Source organism: Paroedura picta, chromosome 2, assembly GCF_049243985.1.
Source record: "Paroedura picta isolate Pp20150507F chromosome 2, Ppicta_v3.0, whole genome shotgun sequence".
NCBI classification, from domain to species: Eukaryota; Metazoa; Chordata; class Lepidosauria; order Squamata; family Gekkonidae; genus Paroedura; species Paroedura picta.
Genome location: NC_135370.1, coordinates 118,823,427 through 118,836,651, shown reverse-complemented (window position 1 = coordinate 118,836,651; position 13,225 = coordinate 118,823,427). Strand labels below are relative to the sequence as shown.

The 13,225-nt window shown below is 41.4% G+C and overlaps 1 pseudogene; it reads left to right on the top strand.

The window, feature by feature from the left end:
* The first annotated feature begins 6,466 nt into the window (after nt 1-6,466).
* LOC143828782 (ubiquitin carboxyl-terminal hydrolase isozyme L1-like) lies at nt 6,467-11,157 on the top strand (annotated as a pseudogene).
* Nucleotides 11,158-13,225: the final 2,068 nt, after the last annotated feature.

The following is a 13,225-nucleotide window of genomic DNA, read 5'->3' as shown; positions in this document are numbered from 1 at the left end:
TGTTTGTGTTTGTGGTGATTATTGGGAATTATATTGTGATGACATTTTTAGGAATTGAACTATGTTGTTTTATTATGTTTTATTGTGAACCACCATGAGCTAGCTTGCTGGGAGCCCTCTTCAACCAGCAACTCTTTTGCATGCAGCTTGCTGGGAGTGGCAGTATATGCATCTAATAAATAAATAAACTAATGATAGATAGATAGATAGATAGATAGATAGATAGATAGATAGATAGAGAGAGAGAGAGAGAGAGAGAGAGAGAGAGAGAGAGAGAGAGAGAGAGAGAGAGAGAGAGAGAGAGAGAGGGGGGGGGGGCAGGTAGGCAGGTAGGCAGCACTTTCCCCCCAATGTCTAGTAAGCTCGAAAGAAGGGCAAATTATCCCCACTTGGATATTTTTGCTTGAGAACATGGAATGGGGAAAGGAAAGGGAGAGAGAGAGAAGTGAGCATGAACTGCAATGCTGTACATAGAGGATCTGTTTCTTATGCTATATTTTGTGATGCTTGAGTAGAGTAGGGTTGCCAGCCTCCAGGTTGGGCCTGAAGTTCTCCTGGAATTGTGATTGATCTTCATACTACAGAGATCAGTTCCCCTGGAGCCAATGACAGCTTTGGAGGGTGGGCTTTAAGGCACCACATCCCTATTGAGCTCCTTCCCCTACTCTTCCCAGGGTCTGTCCCCGAATCTCAAGGAATTTCCCAACCTGGAATAGGCAAGTTTAGCACAGACATAAGCCTATTTTTCCATTATAAGGACAATCATAATGTCCAGTTAACCTGTCACAACTACCTGCCAGCCTACAAATTTCCCATGTGTATCATCCTTTTCTTTGTGATGAAATATTTCCAGCATATTTAAAGGATTCAGAACTATTGCTGTTTACATCCAAAATGCCATCTAATATTGATTCCTAGAAAGCTGAATTAGCAAGTGACACAACTTTATTTAGTGAATGCCTAGAGAAAATAGACATACTTTTTCTGTTATTTTAAAAAGATTGATTGCTCTCATTCTCTGTTCTGGTGGAGAAGACATACACATTAATAATTTGCCTCTAGTGAATTAGGTGCTCAATTTTCAGATATAAACCTGTTTATATGACTCCAATCCACCCTTCCCACTTTCCAGTTATGACCTGTGCTGTTACATAGTCAACTGTATGCAAAAATTCCAAATCATGACTTGCCTATGGAGAATAAAGACTATTCTAGACCAGGCTCCAAATTCCAGGAATAAGAGAGAAGAGCCTCTGCTTTGCATGCAGAAGGTGACATGTTCAATGCCCAGCATCCCAGGTTAAAAGGATGAGATAGTAAGTGATGTAAAAGACCTCTGCCTAAAACCATGGAAGGTAACTGCCAGTCTGAGTAGAAATGTTGATCTTGGTGAATGAATGGTATGAATCAGTCTAAGACAGCTTCATATGTGCTCATAGATGTGTTATATATGGAACCTGAACTGAAAAAAATCCAGTTTAGAAAATACTCAATCTCACTACAAATTGTTGTGATGTCTATATCTGGGTGTCCCAACAAACTGAAGTTTGTTTTGTTACCCATAATGGAGATTCTGAACTACAATTATACCAAAATTCAGAATTCCAGTGAATGGAAAAGAAACAAATACTCCATTTGTTAACATTTGCAACTGTAAATTATGGTGTCTCAACAATTTTGAGATAGGTTGACAACTTCCTAAACAAATAAAATTCTAGCTGTGGATCCATATAAAAAGCACTCCATCCCAAAAAAGGAAGGAGCATGTCACCATGAAGACTTGAAGTTTATTTGCTTCATTAAGAAATTAAAGTCGATTGAGGTAATTTGAATGCAGCCTGGACATAAACCTCTGCCATGACTTTGGGTAGCATTTATGTCATTATGCATTAGAAACATTAATATAGTTTGAAAAAATGTTTGGGAGGATAAGGAAGAATTTAAATTGGAAGAAAGAAAGAAATTAAAATGATTTGAAAGAGTGAGCACATTACTGGGAACCAATTCTTTCTAAGTAATCCTGATTGCAGAGGCCAACCATTTATTTAAAAAAGAAAGCAAGGAAGTTTTATTCTCTAAAACTCAAGGATCTGTTATTGCCCTCCCCCCCCCTTAAAAATGGAGAACAAAGATGCTATTACATGGTTCATATCCCCATAGTTGTAGGGATTAGATTCACTCCTTCTGTTTCACACAATTAATTATCTTCATCGCTTCGAATCTTTAGCCATGGAAAGCCATAACTCATAAACAAAGTTAAAATTATATCGCTATAGGCAAATGTTTTTGGTTTGTCAGAATTTTCCTTAAGTGTAAGCAATTTGTTAAAAGGATCGTCTCAATTTTTAAAAACATTTATCATCTTCAATTTTTTCCCTTGTCTATAGATAAAACTGAGGCTTTTTCAGTTGAGAAAAAAGCTAAGAGGATACTTCAATATTTGAGGCCAAATGGTTTAATTACTGTTTGTGACCACAGGTCCAAGGGAGCTAAGTCAACACATTTTGTACAGCAGTTTTATAGCCATAGCTTTAAGCAACAAATGGCACTGAGAGAATAGGGCAAGTCCATGAATCTTGTGAAACCAGCTCTCTGGGACTGTGAAGCAAAGATAGAGAAGTCACTTATTGGACACAGATACTTTACAGATCTCCACAAATTCCTATAGCGTAACTTTTTGGCTTTGTCAAAAGATAAAAGAAAGTCACAAACCCGTACATATACACATACTCCTATGTTCACATTGATAGATGTCATAAATTATTTGTGTGATATAAAAATAAATGATTGTTGCTAGCTCAACAAAGCCTGTTGTACCTAGGGAATCAATGGGCATTAGGATGCATACCTGCACTGTGGCCTTCCTGGAGGCTGACTAGATGGCAAAATCTCTTGCCCACCCCTGGAATCTTGAGGCCCTGCCTTCTAACCTCAAGGAACATTCCTGACCCAGGTGTCACCAACCTCCAGGTGTGGCCTAGAAATCTCCTGGAATAGGTCATCTGCAGGCAAAATCTCCTGGAATAGGTCATCTGCAGGCAATAGCTCCTCAGGGGGAAATGGCTGTTTTAGAGGGAGGACTCTGCAATGACAACTCATCTCCAGGCTCCTGGAGAGAAAAAGGCTTGCTTGGGAGGGGGGAACTCTATGGCACTGCAGGTCATTTCCAGGCAAAAGAGATCACTCCCCCTGAAGAAAATAGCTACATGGGAAGGCAGAATCTCTAGCTTTGGTTCCCATGAATGTGCAGGGATGCCAGGTTCCAGGTAGAAACAAAGAGAAATGATGTGCAGAAGTAACTGCTAGTAACAATATACATCAAATAATTCATAAACATGTCACAATTTCTTCCTTCAATGAAAATATTTAATTGATAGCAAAACATTTTAGTCTGTATGTACTTCACTTCAGTTCAATATCAAAGTAAATCAAAAACAGTTGTATGGTTCAAACAAACATGAAAACATTGGTTGGCAAAGAACTTACAGAGGGTGTTTCAATTACTGCCTCTATGTCAGCTTTTCTCATATTTTTTTACCATTGAGAAATCTGTGAAATATTCTTCAGGCTTGGAGAAATTTCAGAAGTGGGATATCCAGGTCTCAGCTGGAAGCTAGCACCCCTGCCACTGTTCTCCCACTCTGGAGAACCCTCAGAATGAAAGCTTCTCTCCAGACTGCAGATATCAGTTCCCCTGGAGGAAAAGGCTCTTTGGGACAGAGACAGGGGGGTGGGGGGGGGCTGTGTAGAACACAAGACAAAAGCATTCCTCTCTTCTCAAATTGCAAATCTTATTCATCACACAATCACTTCTTCATGTAGGAAATACCTGAGCGTCACCGTCCTTGGATTGCTTTGAAAAACCATTGGCCAGAATGTCCGAATTTAAAGGGAAAGAATCCCATAGCAATCGAAGAGTAATTTAAAAAGGAAGATTTGCACCATCCTTCTGCAACAGCTTCTTCTGCCTAGTGTCATAACATCTTTAATACCAGACAAAGAAGGAGGAGGAAAGTGTCAAGTCATAGCCTATTTATAGTGATCCCATGGAGTTTTCAAGTCAAAAGATGAACAGAGGTGGTTTGCCTTTGCCTGTCTCTGCATAACCAAATGAACCAAACTGTCCATTAACATCAGTTTGCAAACCATGAACAGAGCAAAATTTGTGAGGAATTTTGTTTTATGGTGCAATTCATGACTACCCCTAGCGATAGTAGTAGCCAGGTAACCCTGCTAAATTTCTAGAGAATAACTAATCCCAGCCTGAATCTGTGCCAACCTCAGTCCACAATCAGAATTTCAGTGAAAGCTGAAAATTAAGTTGATGCTGGATGGCTCCACAACCCTTTTAAGGAAAAAGATGCTTTGGGCCTGCCACTACAGATGTTTGGTCAATGTTGAATAGTGATTAAATCCTCTTTCTCTGAGAGTTATGAAATCAGATTTATCAGTCACTAAATTCATTCATTTATTTTATTATATTTATATACCACTCTTCTCTTACAACTCAGGTCAGTTTACAGAGAACAAGAAATCATAAGCTAAATACAAGTTCAAAGTCAGATGTTTTACCATCAATAATTAAGAAATATTGAGAGACGACTGAAGATGGCGCTGTACTAGCTGGGCTTGTGCCGGGCTTTTAAGCCATGCTGAGGGTCAGGAGCAAATGCACCTGGCAGACCTGAGCAGATACGCAAATCTTGCTCGCCGGTCGCCCCAGGAACCGGGAACGGCATCCTGAGGGTCCTACAGATCCGTGGAGACTGAGTTCTCCGGATCGCCGTGGCATGTTCTCAAGGTCATGATGGCACCCTTGTCGTAAATAACTTTCTAAGCCTGAAACGACCAGCTGACCCTACATTCTTCCCAGATCATCTTTTATCAGACTTACAGGAGCCGGAGTCTGCAACAGTAAAGACTGTGAGTGTTCTGGTTTTTCCTTTTTTTCCCCACAAGCTCTTCCCCCCCTCCTCAACCAATTTACAAGTGAATCCTTTCGTTGAGTGGGAGGTACCCATCTAAATACACTCATTAATCAAACAAAGAGAGAGCTTAAAGAAAAGAGAGACTTTAAAGATTTGTTGGAGAGAGTTCAGTGGGGGACGCTGACTTGATACGGAGATCGACAAACTGATAATTTTGGATCGCTCGAGCTCCCGCGAGACCTCACGAGACTTTCTGTTTATAATTTGTGACTGCCTAGAACTATGGAAAAATTAACTAAGGCACAGCTTTTCCATTTGTTATGCGAAGGGAACTCAAAGATACTGAAAGCAGTCAACAAGGTGGAAAAGGAAATCCAAAAGATCAAGAAAGAGCTTTTAGACAGAACCAACGGTTTGAAAAAAACAGCTGATGAAAACACAACTCAGCCAACAATACATCAAACGAGAATTCAATGTCTGGAAGTTATTCAACAGGAGGGGGAGAGAGCTAGGGACGTAAAAATTAAAAGCACCTTGGAAGAACTTGGGAAAACAGATTTAAGGAAGGAAAGCACCGAAACCTGGAAGTCTATTTAGAGCAGGAAGTGATTTGGATCAACAAAATAAACTATTCAAAGTCTATTCAAAGGCGACAGCATGCAGGAAGCTATCAGGAGATATCTCTGTGCGACTAGAGGAAGAGATCCAGATTGACAAAGTATACAGAGCCTACTTAAAGGCAACTGCAAGCAAGAATCAAGCAAGAGACTTCTTTGGCCCTGACAGAAAGGCAACCAGAAATACTCTATGCAGGAACCATCAGGTGACATTATGGAAAAGAACACAATTTCATTTTCTGCGACCACCTGAAGAATGTGATGAACAGTGGAGCATTCTCTTGGTTCCCTGTGGGAAAGACAGCAGCAGTAACTTTTAGGTCAGGGCCAATATATGAAGGGAACTGACTTTATATTACCTAAGACAATAATAGAATATATTCTTATAATAGATTATACTCTCATATGTATCAATAATTACTCTGCTAAGAAAGATGGTAATAACTTCTAGATCAGGATCAATATGTGATGGGAACTGAATATGTATGTTAAAAGAGGATGGCAAACCATATCAGCTGGTCGCTTTTTCTCTTTTACTTTTCTGTAAATGCTTTATATAATAATAAATAATAAAATTATGAAAAAAATAATTAAGAAATATTCTTGTTACCAAGAGTTATCAAGAACTGTGAAGTATGGTTCAGAAAGAGTATCCATTCATGTGTGTTTAACCTAGAGGAAGAATTGTCTGATATGATTGGTGTATGTTTATCTTATGTGCTGGTGCCTGTTAGTTACTCATTTGAATTGAGCAGTTACTCATTTGAATGGAGCACACAAGGCTAATATGTATCATGATAAAAACTAGACACCTATAATTCTAGATGTATTAGGTCAAACATTACTTTGGCTGCAACTGAAACTTCTGCCGTTCTTGGTTGGCACGCTTATGTGTCTCTCGCAAAGCCCAGCACTGGAGCTCCTTGCAACAATGGCTTGGCAGCCTATGGAGATCAACCCTGAGATGCTGAACAAAGTGCTCTCTCGTCTTGGAGTGAGCCCAGGCTGGCAGTTTGTGGATGTGCTTGGGTTTGAGGAAAATGCTTTGAACTCCGTGCCCAGTCCAGCTTGTGCATTGCTGTTGCTCTTCCCTCAGACTGCACGGCACAAGAAGTGAGCTCCAAGGTCTGTTTTCTTAAGCAGACCACCATCAATTTGTGCGGCACGATCGGCCTTGTACACGTGGTGGCCAACAATCAAGATAAAATAGTGTTTGGAGACGACAGAAGATGGCACCGTTCTGTAACGGGCTCCTGAGCCAAGCAGAGGGCCAGGAGCAGAAGCACCTGGCAGACCTGAGTGAGGTATGCAAATCTTGCTCGCTGGTCGCCCCAGGAGCCGGGAACGGCTTCCTGAGGGTCCTACAGATCTGTGGAGACCAAGTTCTCTGGATTACCGCTGCTTGTGCTCAGGGCCATAATGGTGTCGTTGCCGAAAACAACTTTCTAATCTTGAAATGACCAGCTGCATAAAATCCTGCATTCTTCTCAGGCTATCTCTTCCCAGCTTGAACAATCAAGACAAGGAGCGGCATTATCAACACAAAGACTGTGAGTTCTCTGTTTGCTTTCTCTTTCTTTAAAGCCAGGCACTAGCCCCCCTTCTCCCCCCCCAAACCAATTCGCAAAGGAATTATTTCTTTGGATGGGAGGCAAGCCAGCTAAATACACTCATTAAAATAAACACCAGCGGGAGTTGTTGACAGAACACGGAGATTGCCTAACTGATAACTCCTGATCGCCTGAACTCTTGCGAGACGCCCTGTCCGGGATCTGTGATTATATGATGGTGTATGCAATATGAATATTGCAATGGAAAACCTAACCAATGCAGAGATTTATCACCTTATATGCAAGGGCAATTCAGAGATAGTAGTCAAAAGGTTGAAAAGGAGATTCAAGATAGCAAGAAAGAGCTCTCAGGCAGAATTGATGGTTTGAAAAAAATAGCTGATGAAAACACAACTCAGCTGGCAACACACTAAATGAGAATCCAACGTTTGGAAGCTAATCAACAGAAGTGGGAGAGAGTGGCAGAAGACAAATTCAAAGTCCTGGAAGTAGAATCCAAAGCTAGGAACATAAAAATCAAAGGCGTTTCGGAAGAATTTGGGAAAACAGACCTGAGGAAGAAAATCGCCGAAAGCCTGGAAGACTACTTAGAGGAGGAAGAGATCTGGATTGACAAAGCATACAGAATACATTCAAAGGCGGCCGCACGCAAGAAACAACCAAGAGGAAGCTTTGACAGCAAGGCTGCAAGAAACAATTTACTCAAAAAACATCAGGAGACGCCGCTGAAATTGGTGGATCAAGAAGCACAAATCTTTCAAGACTTACCAGCAGATATATTATGGAAAAGGGCACAATTCCATTTTTTGCAACCACCTGAAGAATGTGACGAACAGTGGAGCAATTACCTGGTCTTTCTTGGGAAAGACAGCAGTGGCTTTTGGGTTGGGGCTAACATGCGATGGAAACTGACTATATACTGCTTGGGATGATAACAGACTGTATTCTCATATATATCAATGATTACTTTGCTGGGAAAGGCAGTAACTTTTAGGTTAGGGCTAATATGCCATGGGAACTGACTATATACTTCTTGGGATAATAACAGACTGTATTCTAACATGTATCAATAATTGCTTTGCTAGCTAGTCATTCTTTTCTTTTTTCATCTTTCTGTAAGTGCTTTATATACAATAAAAATAAAAAATAATTTTTTAAAAAAGATAAGTGTTTGACAAGGATCTGCCCTAAAGGACTTCCTCAACGCCACAGCAAATCTATCTCCCGACAATAGGGCAAAAAGACTCGAGAACCAAAAGGCTATTTAGGAAGCCCACAACTTAGTAGCACGAGAAGGCCAATATCATGTTGAAGATGATGAAGTGAACTTCCATTTCATTCTCTTTGCCACCATGGATGGCCACCTCTATGATACGACACGATAACATTTATTGTATATAGCCAAAGGCCATTACAAAGCACAATTAAAACAATATGGTACAAATACGAATAAAACAATATTTCTCCAATTTTGAGTACATAAAATTGTAAACATGAACTACTGAGTTACAATAAGAGGGATAAAATGGTATATCATGGTGTAGGCTCCTGTAAAAATGCTTTGGCTCGGATATTCGTGGCAGCCAGAGCGAAAAGTGCCACCCTATATGAGATATAGGGGTCGACATCTGATAACAGATAGGTGACTTTGCTAAAATAAGAAATAGGTAATAACTTAGCAAGGAATTTGCCTCTGAGTTTGGAGTACAGGGGACAAGCCAAAATATAGTGGGGCAAGTCCTCCACAGATAGATTTCCACATATACACAGTCGTTGAGCTGTGGGTATTCGGAGATATCAGCCAGAGAGCATGGCTGATGGCATCATTTCAAACCGCAATGATGTTAGGGCCATTCTAAGATTACGTGTTGTTATATTTACTAAATATGATGCTCTAGAACGGTCTTTTAAAATTGTTTTATACCATGGGGCTGATTGTGATAGCTGAATTGAAGAGTGATCAATCAGTGAATCAGCTTTGAGCATCCAGTCACATACATCAGAAATATTGGCTGATGTATGCAGTAAGTCATCTGGTATGGTATAGCATGAAAGAATGGAGCTAAAAAAATCAGACCGAGTCCTGTCTTTGCTCAACAGGAGCTTAAAACTTTGATGGCTTAAAGAATCTAATTTAGTTGTGATGTCTTTCTTCCAAGATTTCAGAACAGCTAAGTGGACACGGGCTTTGAGTGAAGGAAAACCAAGCTCTGCGCTCATCAGGGCTGCAGGAGACTCTTTTTGAAGAGACAGGATACGTCTGAAGAAAAAGTTCTGAATGGGCTCCAAGCTGTTGATTATTTGTTCTTTCCATCCCCAGCAAATTTGGAAAACTCAACAATGGCCACAGGATTGGAAAAAGTCAGTTTACATTCCAATCCCAAAGAAGGGCAATGCCAAAGAATGTTCAAACTACTGCACCATTGCCCTCATTTCTCCTGCTAGCAAAGTTATGCTCAAAATCCTACAAGCTATGCTCCAGCAATATGTGGACCGAGAACTTCCAGAAGTACAGGCAGGATTTCGAAGAGGCAGAGGAACCAGAGATCAAATTGCCAACATCCGTTGGATCATGGATAGAGCTAGGGAGTTCCAGAAGAACATCTACTTCTGCTTCATTGACTATGCTAAAGCCTTTGATTGTGTGGAGCACAACAAATTGTGGCAAGTTCTTAAAGAGATGGGAATACCAGAGCATCTTATTTGTCTCTTGAGAAACCTATATGCAAGTCAAGAAGCAACACTGAGAACTGAACATGGAATCACTGATTGGTTCAAAATTGAGAAAGGAGTTCAGCAAGGCTGTATACTGTCGCCTTGCCTATTTAACTTGTATGTGGAGCACATCATGAGAAAGGTGGGATTAGAGGAGTCGCAAATTGGGATCAAGATTGCAGGGAGAAATATCAACAACCTCAGATATGCAGATGATACCACTCTAATGGCAGAAAGTGAAGAGGAACTAAAGAGCCTGTTGATGCGGGTGTAGGAGGAGAGTGCAAAAGTTAGCTTGAAAGTCAACATCAAGAAAACAAAGATCATGGCATTCGGCCCTCTATATTCTTGGCAAATAGATGGGAAAGAAATGGAGATAGTGACAGATTTTATTTTCCTGGGCTCCAAGATCACTGCAGATGGGGACTGCAGCAAATAAATAAAAGACGCTTTCTCCTGGGGAGGAAAGCTATGGCAAATCTAGACAGCATCCTAAAAAGCAGAGACATCACCCTGCCAACAAAAGTGCATTTAGTCAAGGCTATGGTATTCCCAGTTGCAATGTATGGCTGCGAAAGTTGGACCATAAGGAAGGCTGAGCGTCAAAGAATTGAGGCTTTTGAACTCTGGTGCTGGAGAAGACTCTTGCGAGTCCCTTGGATTGAAAGGCGAACAAACCAGTCAGTCTTAGAGGAGATCAGCCCTGACTGCTCCTTAGAAGGCCAGATCTTGAAGATGAAACTCAAATACTTTGGCCACCTCATGAAAAGGAAGGACTCCCTGGAGAAGAGCCTAATGCTGGGAGCAATTGAGGGCAAAAGAAGAAGGGGACGACAGAGAATGAGGTGGCTGCATGGAGTCACTGAAGCAGTCGGTGTGAGCTTAAATGGACTCCGGGGAATGGTAGAGGATAGGAAGGCCTGGAGGATCATTGTCCATGGGGTCACGATGAGTTGGACATGACTTCGCACCTAACAACAACAATCCCCAAATGTCGATGCCACATAGTAAGTGAGGAATGACCTTGGCTGCAAAGAGCTTTAGAGCAGGATCAACTAGAAACCCTCCCCTGGTGTAATAAAATCTCAGAATGGCTCCAATGATTTTTAGATCAGAGGCCTTTAACTCTGGTTTCTCTTCAGATCGCATAAATCTTTCACCTTTTACCTCTATGAACTGGATGGACGACTGCCTTTCTCCATCAACCACGGAGTGAGTTCAGGTGACACTCTGATGAAGGCTTCTGCCAAGATCTGCCGGCAGCTCACAGAGCATGTGCACAGAGAGGTCCATTTTTCTGCCATAGCCTTGTGCAAGTCTGCCTAAAGAAGCAGAGAGGAAACCACCCTGTAGCCTAACCCAGAAGACCGATAAAAGATTTAGTGCTTGTCCGACTTGGCCCGGTTTATAAAATTCTCTTGCTGAACTTGTTCTTGCTTTGGCTGCAAGGCTATATCCATGAAGGACTGGAGGATTTTCTACACCATGTTGTTACCAGATCAGTACATGCACCAAGCCTGTAACTTGCAAATTATCCTCCAGATCAGCGTAATTATTTATTATTAAGTAATTTGGTGTGTACTCAGGTCCCAAATTGATCCAACATTCCAATCAAGAAGGAAAGGAGATTGAGAGCATCTCAAAAGGAATATTCATTATTTCTCCAACAAGACACAAGGCAAGAAAGATGAAATGAGAGGAACAGCAAACAAATAAAATAACTTTACAATATAGTAATGAAATCTAACAGTGCTGCTGTTGGGGTTCCCTAACTGATAGTGAATGGAGAATCTAAGGGGAAATAAAGAGTAAAAGGGAAAAAATATATTACCCTCAAGAGAAGATTCTGTTGAGCTGAGATCCAGGGAAGGAGGAAGAAAGGCTGGCTCAGGGGGAAAGAAAACTCAAAAACCAAATCAACCATAAAGACAAGAAACAGGAAATCAAGCAAACCACAAATTTAGGGAAGGAGGGTTAAATATAGAACCAGCTACAAAGTAACATTTGGGATGCTTCTTTCATCAGGATTCAGGCCACTAAGGTTTAGGATCCATAGCGGGATTAGATCAATTTTATTGGCTACTGAACTCTAGAGGAGGTATGGGAGATTGGAACCTCAAAGTTTCATAGGCAATATGCTTCTGAATAACAGTGGCAGAGGAAGACCAATATCCCTTACTTGGCTTATGTGCTTCCAGAGCATTAGGTTTGGTGACTGAAGAACTGAAGGGAGAAAGCAGGGTGATTTTTAGGTGGAACAGCTGAGTTATCAAGGTGGTGGGCCAGCTCAGTTTGGTCCAACAAAGTTTCCCTAGGCCTGGAATTGCATTAATGGAGTAGACCAAATGAGGAGAGGGCTGAATTTGAAATGGTCTGAATTTTTTTTTCTGTGCACATGCCTCTCCTCCACACTCCACCCCCAGCCTTTCCAGGAAGTGGAGAGTATCTCTGCTGCCTGAAAAAGTATGGATGGGAGGCATTTAAAGGTCCCACCAATCCGCTGATTGGTCGTGATCAGCTGCTTGTCACACCCTTTAAATGCCTCCCATCCAGACTTCTCAGAAAGCATATCTGTACCTGTTTATTTATTTAGTCATTTCTGTTTTGACTTTTATTCTAGCTTTTCTTAAAGAAACTCGAGAGCCAGTTTGGTGTAGTGGTTAGGAATGCAGACTTCTAATCTGGCATGCTGGGTTCGATTCTGCACTCCCCCACATGCAGTCAACTGGGTGACCTTGGGCTTGCCACGGCACCGATAAAACTGTTCTGACCAAGTAGTGATATCAGGTCTCTCTCAGCCTCACCCACCTCACAGGGTGTCTGTTGTGGGGAGAGGAAAGGGAAGGCGACTGTAAGCCGCTTTGAGCCTCCTTCTGGTAGAGAAATGTGGCATATAAGAACCAACTCTTCTTCTTCTTCAGATTACAATTTTAATAAATTTAATAAAATACATACATACTAAAATATACAAAAATCATATTTAAAATCAGTTAAATGCCTTTAAGAGCAAAACATTTTATAATTACACAGCCAAATTGTCTTTAAGGGTGTTCTTACATGGAAAGGGGGATCCACTTAATGTAGCCCTCACTGAGGAGTTTAGTCTGGCGGTTATAGGCAGAGTAGTCAGTGGCTAGATGTTACTGTAGGCCTCAACCATAGGCCTGATTCTACCTCCAAGCCTCTATAAATTTCCCAACCTGGAGCTGGCAAATCTAGGCCTCAATCCTTATCCTTTCTGTGTGAACCACTGCACTGCGGTTACCAGCTCTGAATTGGGAAACACCTGGAGACTCTGGGAGTAGAGCCAGGATGGGCCAGGGTTTAGAGCAGGGAGGGACCTCACTGGAGTATAATGCTATAAAGCCCACCCTCCCAAAAAGCCATTTTCTCC